Raw genomic sequence first — 11,470 nt, forward strand, 5'->3', positions numbered from 1 at the left:
CCTTGGGCCCGCCCCACGTAGGCCCAAGGGATATAAAACCCAGCACACCAGCAGCTCTCTCTCTCTCTTCTCTTCTCTTCTCTCTCTCCCCCGCGCGACCTGACCTCTACCTCTCCAATAAAGATCTCTTGGCTGCCACCGGTGTCGTCTCTGACTAGCGTGTCGCCCTTCATTAAATATACCCTTTGGGATTTTATAATATAAATATAAATATAGAACAGGATGCCTTCCAACCATGCCTTTTCTTGAATTATTTTTTAGGCCATAATCACTGCATTCCTTGAGTGAGCTCTTTCAGTGTTTACTGCATCCCTACTTTACTCACACTGCCACTAGCAGAGAGAATAGGTGGGGGGGCTGTTGACTTAGTGAGAGGAGCAATCCCGTTGGCAGAGGCTATCTGATACTCTTCTAGCATGGCTTAAGATCCACCAGGGAATACCCCCTTTATAATAAAAATGCTCAACAAACTAGGAATAGAACGAAATTTCCTTAATCTGATAAAGGGCATCTATTAAAAACTCAATAGTAGCATCATACTTAATGGTAAAAGACTGAATGCTTTCTCCCTAAGGTCAGTAATAAAACAAGTATGTCCACTCTCACCACTTACACTCAACATTGTACTGGAGGTTCTAGTCAGGGCTGTAAGGCAATAAAATCAAGTAAAAAACATCCAAATGAGAAAGGAAAAATAAAACTATCTGCAGATGATATGATCTTGTATATAGAAAATACTAAGGAATCCACTTAAAACAACCTGTTAGAACTAATAAATAAGTTCAGCAAGGCTGCAAACTACAAGATCAATATACAAACTTAATTTTATTTCGATGTACTTGAATGAACAATACAAAACTGGAATTTTAAACAATTCCATTACTAATAGCATCAAAACAATAAAATACTTAGGAATAAGTTTTGCAAAACTTATAATCTGGGCCAGGCGCGGAGGCTCATGCCTGTAATGCCAGCACTTTGGAAGGCTGAGGTGGGTGGATCACTTGAGTTCAGTAGTTCAAGACCAGCCTGGCCAATATGGTGAAATCCTGTCTCTACTAAAAATACAAAAATTAGCTAGGCGTGGTGGCAAGCACCTGTAATCCTGACTACTCAGGAAGCTGAGGTGGAAGAATTGCTTGAACCCAGGAGGTGGAGGTCTCAGTGAGCCGAGATCGTGCCACTGCACTCCAGCCTGGGTGACAGAGTGAGACTCTGTCTCAAGAAAAGCACACACACACAAAAAACCCAAAACAACAACAACAACAACAAACTTTTACTCTGAAAACTACAAACCATTGTTGAAAGAAATTAAAGAAGAGCTAAGTAAAGATTTTTTTAAACCCCATTTTCATGGATTGAAAGACATCATTAAGATAATAATATTCCCCACATTGATCTATAGATTCAAAACAATGCCTCCCAGAATCCCAGCTGACATTGTTTTAGAAAGTGATAGATGATTCTAAAATTCATATAGAATTGCCAGAGACCCTGAATAGCCCAAGCAATCTTGAAAAAAAAAAAAAAAAAGTAAGAGGACTCACACTTCCCAATTTCAAAACTTACTATGGAGCAAAAGTAATTAAGTCAGTGTGGTACTGGCACAGGGATAGATATATGCATCAATGAAATAGAGTTAAGAGTACAAAAATAAGCCCATACATCTATGGACAACTAAGTTTCAACAAGGCTACCAAGATCAGTCAGTGAGAAAATACAACAACAACGAAAATACATTCAACAAACAGTGCTGGGCCAACTGTTTTCTTTTGTATCCACATACAAAAGGATGAATTTGGACCCTGACCTCACACCATACACAAAGTTGGATCTAAGACTTGAACAAAAAGCTAAAACTATAAAACTCTTAGAAGACAACATAAGGGAAAGTATTCATAACGTTGGAGTTGGCAATGACTTCTTGGATATGACACCAAAAGCACAGGCAATAAAAGAAAAAAATAGATAAATTGGACTTTATTGAAATTAAATAAAAACTTTTGCACATCAAAGAACACTATCAAGAGAGTGAAAAGGCAACTCAAAAATGGAAGTATTTGCAAATCATATGTCTGATAAGGGACTTGTATCTGAAATACATAAAGAACTCTTATAACTCAGTAACAGAAAGATAAATAACTAGATTTTAAAGTGGACGAAGGATCTGAATAGACATTTCTCAAAAATAAGTTATACAAATAGCCAATAAGCACATGAAAAGATGCTCAACATCATTAGTCATCAGAGAAATGAAAATCAAAACCACAATGGGTTACCACTTCATACTCACTGGGATGGCTAGAATCAAAAAGTCAGATAACAACAAGTATTGAGGAAGATCTGGAGAAATAGAACCCTCATACATTGCTGATGAGAATGTAAAATGGTGCAGTTGCTTTGGAAAACAGTTTGGCAGCTCCTCAAAAGGTTGAACAGAGTTGCCATATGACCCAGCAATTTCATTCCTAGGTATATTCCCAATAGAAATGAAAACATATGTCCACACAAAAACTTTTACATGAATGTTCATGGCAGCATTATTTATAATACCCAAAAGATGGAAACAACCCAAATGTTCATCAGCAAATAAATGGATAAACAAAATATGGTATATCCATACAATGGAATATTATTCAGCCATTAAAAAGAATGAAATACTGCTACATGCTACAGTGAACCTTGAAAACGTAATGCTAAGTGAAAGAAACCAATCACAATAGTTAGTATACTATATGATTCCATTGATATGAAAGTCCAGAATAGAAAAAGCTATAGACAGAAAGTAGATTACTGGTTACCTAAGAACTGGGAGGAAACAGACATGGTAGATAAAAGGTACAGGGTTTCTTTTTTGAGGTGATGAGAATGTTCTAAAACTGTAATGATGGTTGCACATATCTGAATATATCAGAAACCACTGAATTGTCTACTTTATGTGGGTGGATTTGGTATGCATGCTATAGTCTGTATATTATAGCTCAATAAATATTTTTCAAGCATGGATTCTGGAGTCAGAGAGGTCTACATTCATACCCCAAAACTGCAATTAGTAGATATGTGTCCTTGGGGGTGGTTTCTTAATACATCTGAGTCTTAGTCTTCTCATCTATGAAATGAGGATTTCATAAAATAATGTAGATAAAACACTTAGTCTAATGCCTGGAATAAAGTAAATATTTAATAAATGTCAACTATTAGTAGTTGACATTTATATTGCCCAAGATTACAAAATCATTTAATGCTGAAATTCTAATTTCACAAACATTACTCGGTGTTCTTTATATAACACTGCCCTTAAGCCTATATCCCCAATGACATAGCAGGGGTGGTATATAAGAACTTTACATATTATATGTGACAATGTGTTAGTTTGGAAAAACAGACTTTTTTATTCTGCCATTGACTCACTCCTTCCTCACATCACCTCAAATTTACTCATCAAATCAATTCTCTCTTCAGATTGCTGAACTCTCTTTCATGACAGAAACCCAATTCAAACACATTTGAGAGGATAAAGGAATTTATTGATTCACATAATAGGAAGCTGGGAAGTCCAGGGGTGGAGCTGAGTTCAAATAGTTAAAAATGTCATTTCTTTGCAACCTTGGGTCTCTCTGTGGCCCCTTTTATTCCCACCAAGCTTGGGTTTTGACAAGCTGGGAGACTAAGAGTGTAGCTAGAGACAGTTTCAGAATCATCTCATATCAGTTTAGCAGCCCCAGTGAAAAGAGAAAACATCTCTTTCTTAGCATCTATATGAAAAATCTTAGAAATTTCTTCCAGCAGCTATGTGAAAAATGTATTTTTTAAGCTTAGGAGAATTTTATCAAGAGAGCGCATACTAATGCTGCATATTGTTGCTGAGGCCTATATTTAGTGTTCTTCCTGAAGGCCAAAATGTATGCCTTGTTTTAATACGTCAAACGGTCTACTACAAGAAGCCAGCCTTACGGACATAAGAAGAGTGTAAAACATGCCTATTCCAGTTGGGAATGGCATTCTGGCCATCTCTCCCATCATAAAGCATTTTCTTCAAGGAAGGCTCTTAGAATATTAACAGTCTGGTGAGGTTGTTAGCCCTGCTCCATACACCCAGAAGAATAGCAGAATCATTTATGCTTCACGCTGCCAAGGTACAGAATTTTAAAGGAAACAGATCCTGGTCCCCTCTTACACTCCTGTTTTCACAGTCATGCCTCACCCCTTTGCTTTTCTCTCACCTAACCCTGGCCTTTTAACAGATTTAGAATGTGCTGAGTCCAGGATGTCTGTGGGCTGCTGCTTTTTTTTTTCTTTTTAGAATTCAGCAAATTAATGGCTTCCCTGATAAAGAAGTTAGACATTGACTTGATAGCTCAAGATATATCAAAAAGGTATTCATTTAGAACGTACTAAATATTCCAAAACAATTGCTCTTTAATTTTCCCTAGTGTGTTTTTGGCAGGGAATCTTTAAAAGACATCCACCTGAATTGATGCTAATACTGGGTCACGACCTGGAACGTGATTCTTGATTGGCAAGCTGAACCTACTCCAAATTCCCCAGGGGCCTCGTAGCCTGGAGATGTATCTGTGTCCTTTCATAGAAAATGTATTTAGATGGCTCATTGTTAGGGTATGGGACAGGCATATCCCCTGAGATATGGTTTAAAGGAAGCACACTGAGAGAGTGGCACAAGTAGGTGAGGGAGCAAGGATTTGTTCATGTTTAATCAGGGTCTATTAGAATTCTAATGGCTGCAAGTCTAATGGCAGGAAGTCTCAAAACCCGTTTGGGAAAGAGAATTTCTAGATGAAGTCAGTGAATGTCAAAGTGAAACTCACCCCCAGGACAGTAAGGTTTGAGGTTTTGTAGTGGGTAGCCAGATCAGATAGCAGGATCAGAGGCTCAGCCTTCTTAGCATTTAAGATACTACAGTGGAAAGGATCTGAAAATCCTGTCCACATAGAGAATTTCCTGACTACTTGAGCAGCCTTTTCAAATTTTAAACTGGCATTGTCTAATCATGTGACCTCACAACAAAGTCAGACATATTTAATCCAGAAATTAGTTTCATTTGGTAAGGGGTTGCAGATTTATAAATATCGTTTTGCTTTTCAGGTTAGATTAGGATGCAGAAAGAGTTTTCAATATTTTTTTAAACACTGACAATTACTGAGTATTAATGGAAGCATAATGGGTGGAAGTTCAAATCGGGATGATGCATGGGATGGATTACCTTGCTATGATGCAAATGTGTACAATAAAGATTCTGTGACAGAAAAAAAAATCTAAGGGAAGGTTGGTGATTGGAATGACCTGGGTCACGTGGCCATTACTGGAAAGACCACTGTGGCCAGAAGGATGAGACTCTACAATTGGCTACGTCTGGGTCTCATGCCCACCTTGTGATTAGGAAGTGGGGTACTATAATTCGCAGCCAAATGAGAACCACATGGAGTGGAGCAGGGGAACGTCTCCAGAGGAGAGTGTTGCTGTGAGTAGAAGAGAGTAAAGGGGTTGATGGGCAGATTAAAAGGAAGAAACAAACAATAAAAACTGGATACCCATTCTACTCTCTCAACTAGACCATCCTTCTTTCCTGTTTTATTTTCTTTTTACTTTAAGTTCCAGGATACATGTGCAGAATGTGCAGGTTTTTTACATAGGTATAGATGTGCCGTGATGGTTTGCTGCACCTATCAACCCATCATCTAGGTTTTAAGCCCTGCATGCATTAGGTATTTCTCCTAATGCTCTCCCTCCTCTTGACCCCCACCCCCAACAGGCCCCACGGTGTGTTGTTCCCCTCCCTGTGTCCATGTGTTCTCATTGTTCAACTCCCACTTATGAGTGAGAACATGCAGTGTTTGATTTTCTGTTCTGGTGTTAGTTTGCTGAGAATGATGGCTTCCAGCTTCATCCGTGTCCCTGCAAAGGACATGATCTCATTCTTTTTTTTTTTTTTTTTTTGAGATGGAGTCTCGCTCTGTCGCCCAGGCTGGAGTGCAGTGGCGCGATCTCAGCTCACTGCAAGCTCTGCCTCCTGGGTTCACGCCATTCTCCTGCTTCAGCCTCCCAAGTAGTTGGGACTACAGATGCCTGCCACCATGCCTGGCTAGTTTTTTGTATTTTTAGTAGAGATGGAGTTTCACCGTGTTAGCCAGGATGGTCTCGATCTCCTGACCTTGTGATCCGCCCGCCTCAGCCTCCCAAAGGATCTCATTCTTTTTTATGGCTGCATAGTATTCCGTGGTGTATATATGCCACATTATCCAGTCTATCATTGATGGGTATTTGGGTTGGTTCCAAGTCTTTGCTATTGTAAGTAGTGCTGCAATAAACATACATGTGCATGTGTCTTTATAGAAGAATGACTTATAATCTTTTGGGTGTAGCCAGTAATGGGATTGCTGGGTCAAATGGTATTTCTGGTTCTAGATCCTTGAGGAATTGCCACACTGTCTTCCACAATGGTTGAACTAACAGTGTAAAAGCGTTCCTGTTTCTCTGCAGCCTCGCCAGCATCTGTTGTTTCCTGACTTTTTAATGATTGCCATTCTAACTGGTGTGAGATAGTATCTCATTGTGGTTTTGATTTACATTTCTTTAATGACCAATGATGATGATTTTTTTTCATATGTTTGTTGGCTGCATAAATGTCTTCTTTTGAGAAGTATCTGTTCCTATCCTTTGCCCACTTTTTGATGTTTTTTTTTCTTGTAAATTTGTTCAAGTTCCTTGTAGATTCCGGATATTAGACCTTTGTCACATGGGTAGCTTGCAAACATTTTCTCCCATTCTGTAGGTTGCCTGTTCACTCTGATGCTAGTTTCTTTTGCTTTCTGGAAGCTCTTTAGTTTAATTAGATCCCATTTGTCAATTTTGGCTTTTGTTGCAATTGCTTTGGTGTTTTAGTCATGAAGCCTTTGCTCATGCCTAGGTCCTGAATGGTATTGCCTAGGTTTTCTTCTAGGGTTTTTATGGTTTTGAGTTTTACATTTAAGTCTTTAATCCATCTTGAGTTAATTTTTGTTTAAGGTGTAAGGAAGGGGCCCAGTTTCTGTTTTCTGCCTATGGCTAACCAGTTTTCCCAGCACCATTTATTAAATAGGGAATCCTCTCCCCATTGCTTGTTTTTGTTAAGTTTGTTGAAGATCAGATGGTTGTAGATGTGTGGTGTTATTTCTGAGGTCTCTGTTCTGTTCCATTGGTCTATATATCTGTTCTGGTACCAGTACCATGCTGTTTTGGTTACTGTAGCCTTATGGTATAATCTGAAGTCAGGTGGTGTGATGCCTCCTGAAATCTTAGTTTTCCCTGTTTCATTTTTCTCTCTCAGCTATTAGAACAAATTAATAAATTCCTATGATTTTTTCCATTCTAAACGTTTCTCATCTTCTTTCTGACCATTATAAATGCCATCACCTTAGTCAGATCTTCATTACCTCACACCATCTTGTGTTGATAAACTCAAAATTAGTCTCCCTGCCTTGTATCTATAAGACCAACTCCTCTGAATTCTGTAACTAGTTGAAATTTCTTTTTTAATTTGTATAAAATTATGAGGTACAAGTGTAATTGTGTTACTTGGATATATTGCATAGTGGTGAAGTCAGGGCTTTTAGTGTAACTATCACCCAAATAATGTACATTGTAAACATTAAGTATTTCTCATCTTCCATTCTCTCCCACTCCCCCATCCTTCCAAGTCTCCATTGTATATAATTTCACATTCTGTGTCAATGTGTACACATTATTTAGCTCCTGCTAAATGAAACTTCTTTAACCACCATCTTCCTCATCTAATAATGATAATGTCACCACTTAAAAAAAAATCTATAGTACTTCTTCATATTGTCAAAGAATGATTCCCCACATAGAAGTCCTATACGTATCATTATATATGATATAGTGACTCTTATTGTATCAGCATATGATTGAGTGCCTATAAGTCTATAAAAGGGCAATTTCATATTTCTATATAAGAGGTGGAAAATTAAATCTTGCACAAAGAATAGTGTCAATCCCTTAGGGAAAAATCACCTGGGAAAAAGATATCTTCTAGACTAGAAATTAGAACTCTGATTGAACATCAAAAAAGGGAAATGTCAATTGGTCTGGACCACAAAGCTATCAAAGTATGCAGAAGGTAGCCTCTAAGTAGTTAGACAATTAGATAATTTTCTCACATTGAGGCAAGGCAGGAATCAGCTATTATTAATAAGATATAATAACAAATACATGAACTTCTTGCTATGTGCTATCATTATTTATATACATTATTTCATTTCATCCTCAAAATAACCCTGTGACAAAGGCATTAATTTACCCATTTTACAGATTCAGAAACTAGTTCAGTGAGATGAAGATCCTTGCCCAATGTTATATGGTTTAACGGCAGTGCTAGGATTTAAATACAGGATTATGTCAAAGCCCAAGTGCCCCGACTATTCCTATTTTTTCCCTTCTGGAAGTCTTCTCTGTTTGCTTCTTCAGATTCTATCTGCTTGCTTTGTTTTCACTTAATCTTTTAGTCTATTGGTAAGGCTTTTTTTTAAAATATGTTTTACAAAGGACTAATATCCAGAATCTATAAGGAACTTAATTAAACACATCAACAAGAACAATCAAATAACCTCATTAAAAAGTGGGCAATGGACATACAGACACTTCTCAAAAGAAGATATACAGGTGGTCAACAAACATGAAAAAATGCTCAACATCACTAATCATTAGTGAAATAGAAATCTAAACCACAATGAGATACCATCTTACACCAGTCAGAATGGCTATTGTTAAAAAGTCAAAAATGACAGATGTTGGCAAGGCCGTGGAGAAGAGGGAACGCTTATTCACTGTTGGTGGGAGTGTAAATTAGTTCAAACACTGTGAAAAGAAGTTTGGAGAGTTCTCAACTAAAAATAGAACTACCAGTTGACCCAGCAATCCGATTACTGGGTATATACCCATAGAAAAGTGAATTGTTCTACCAAAAAGACACCTGCACTTGCATGTTCATCACAACACGATTCACAATAACAAAGACATGGACTCAACCTAGGTGCCCATCACTGGTGGAGTGGATAAATAAAATGTCATACATATGCACCATGGAATACCCTGCAGCCATAAAAAAGAACAAAATCTTGTCCTTTGCAGCAACATGGATGCAGCTGGAGTCCATTATCCTAAGCAAATTAATGTAGAAACAGAAAACCAAATAATATATGTTCTCACTTGTAAGTGGGTGCTAAACATTGAGTACACACAGACAAAGATGGGAACAATAGATACTAAGGACTCCAAAAAGAGGGAGGGAGGGAGAGGGGCAAGGGCTGGAAAACTTCCTATTAGGCACTATATTCACTATTTGGGTGATGGGATCAACAGAAGTCCAAATCTCAGCATCACACAATGTACTCTTGTAACAAACCTACACATGTAGCCCCTGAATCCAAAATTTAAAAGAAAATTGTGACTTACATTAACATACAGAAAAATTGACTCTTTTTCATGCGTACAGTTCTGAGAACTTTAACATATGTATAGATTTTTATAACCACCAACAAAATCAGGATACAGACCAGTTCCATCACCTCAAAGATCTCCCCCATGCTAACCCTTTGTGGTCACACCTTTTCTCTACCCCCTAACCCTTGACAATCACTGATATGTTCTCTATAGTTATAGTTTGGCTGTTTCAAAAATGTCACATACATGGAATGATACAATATCATACTGATACGAAAGGGAAGTGCTGGGAAAGGAAGAGCATAGTCCCTTTAAATGATACCGAATGTGGGAAGGGAAGTGCTGGGTAGAGGAGGGCATGGTCCCTGGCTAGGGCACCACCCCCACTGACCTAAGTGAAGACAGGCATTTTCATTTTCCTGCCCAAATGTTGCATTTCCCACGACCACCCTGGCCTGCCGCGCCCCCATCCTGTGCCTATAAAACCCCCCGAGACCCTAGCAGGCAGACACACAAGCTGCTAGACATGAAGAGGAGCAGATCAGCAGAAAAACACACGAGCAGCTAGATGTCGAGAAGCCATTGAGGGGAGCACACCGGCAGAAGGGCACAGGACAGACGCCAGCACAGGACAGAGACCGGCACACCGCAGGATATCGACTGGTGGAATAAGGCAGAGTTTGGCCTGGGCAGTCGGAGGAAAGCCTAGGCCACTGAGCTGCCCGACTCTGGCGGGAGAACCTTCCCAATCCATCCCCTTCTGGCTTCCTCCATCTGCTGAGGGCTACCTCCCTCAGTAAAAGGTTGCACTCATTTTCCAAGCCCCGGTGTGATCCAATTCTTCTGGTACACCAAGGCAAGAACCCAGGATACAGAAAGCCCTCTGTCCTTGCGACAAGATACAGGGTCTAACTGAGCCGGTTAACACGAGCCACCTATAGATGGCAAAACTAAAAGAGCACTCTGTAACACATACCCACTGGAGCTTCAGGATCTGTAAACATTCACCCCTAGACACTGCCGTGGGGTCAGAGCCCCACAGCCTGCCCATTTGTATGCTCCCCTAGAGGTTTAAGCAGCTGGGCACAAAAGAAGCAAGCCACACCCCCATCGCACGCCCTGCGAGGGAGACAAGGGAACCTTTCCTGTTGCAATACCTTTTGAGGCAGACTCGTTTCTCTCAGCGTAAGGCCTTTGAGATTTACTGAAATTGTTGGGTGTATTCTTTTAATTGCTGAGTTTATTCTGTTGCATAGGTCTATCATACATTCATTGGATGGACGTTTGTTTGTTCATCTATTCATTGAATGACATTTGGGTTGTTTCCATTTTTGGCAAACATGAATGGAGCTGCTATGAGCATTGGCGTATAACAAGCTTTTGTGTGAGCATAAGTTCTCTTTTCTCTGGTATAAATACCTAGGAATGGGGTTGATGGGTCATATCCTGGAAAGTATGTGTTTAACTTTATAAGAAACTGCCAAACTATTTTACGGAGTGGCTGTACTGTCTTGCATTCCCGGTAGCAATGTATGAGAGATCCAGTTGCTCAGCTTTCTTGCTAGTACTTGATATGGTCAGTGCTTTCTAATTTGAATTTTCCAAATGGTGCATGATCTTGTACATCTTGTTCTTATTTGCCAACCTTACATCATCTTTGGTGAAGTGCCTTTTCTAGCTTTTGGGTATTTTCTTTCTTTTTTTTTTTTGAGATGGAGTCTCGCTCTGTCGCCCAGGCTGGAGTGCAGTGGCACGATCTCGGCTCACTGCAAGCTCCGCTTCCCGGGTTCAGGCCATTCTCGCGCCTCAGCCTCCCGAGTAGCTGGGACTACAGGTGCCTGCAACCACACCTGGCTAACTTTTTGTGTTTTTAGTAGAGACGGGGTTTCACCGTGTTAGCCAGGATGGTCTCGATCTCCTGACCTCGTGATCCGCCCGCCTCAGCCTCCCAAAGTGCTGGGATTACAGGCGTGCCCACCGCACCCCGCCGCTTTGGGCATTTTTAAAATTGGTT

This window comes from Symphalangus syndactylus, chromosome 9 (genome assembly GCF_028878055.3).
Source record: "Symphalangus syndactylus isolate Jambi chromosome 9, NHGRI_mSymSyn1-v2.1_pri, whole genome shotgun sequence".
NCBI lineage: Eukaryota > Metazoa > Chordata > Mammalia > Primates > Hylobatidae > Symphalangus > Symphalangus syndactylus.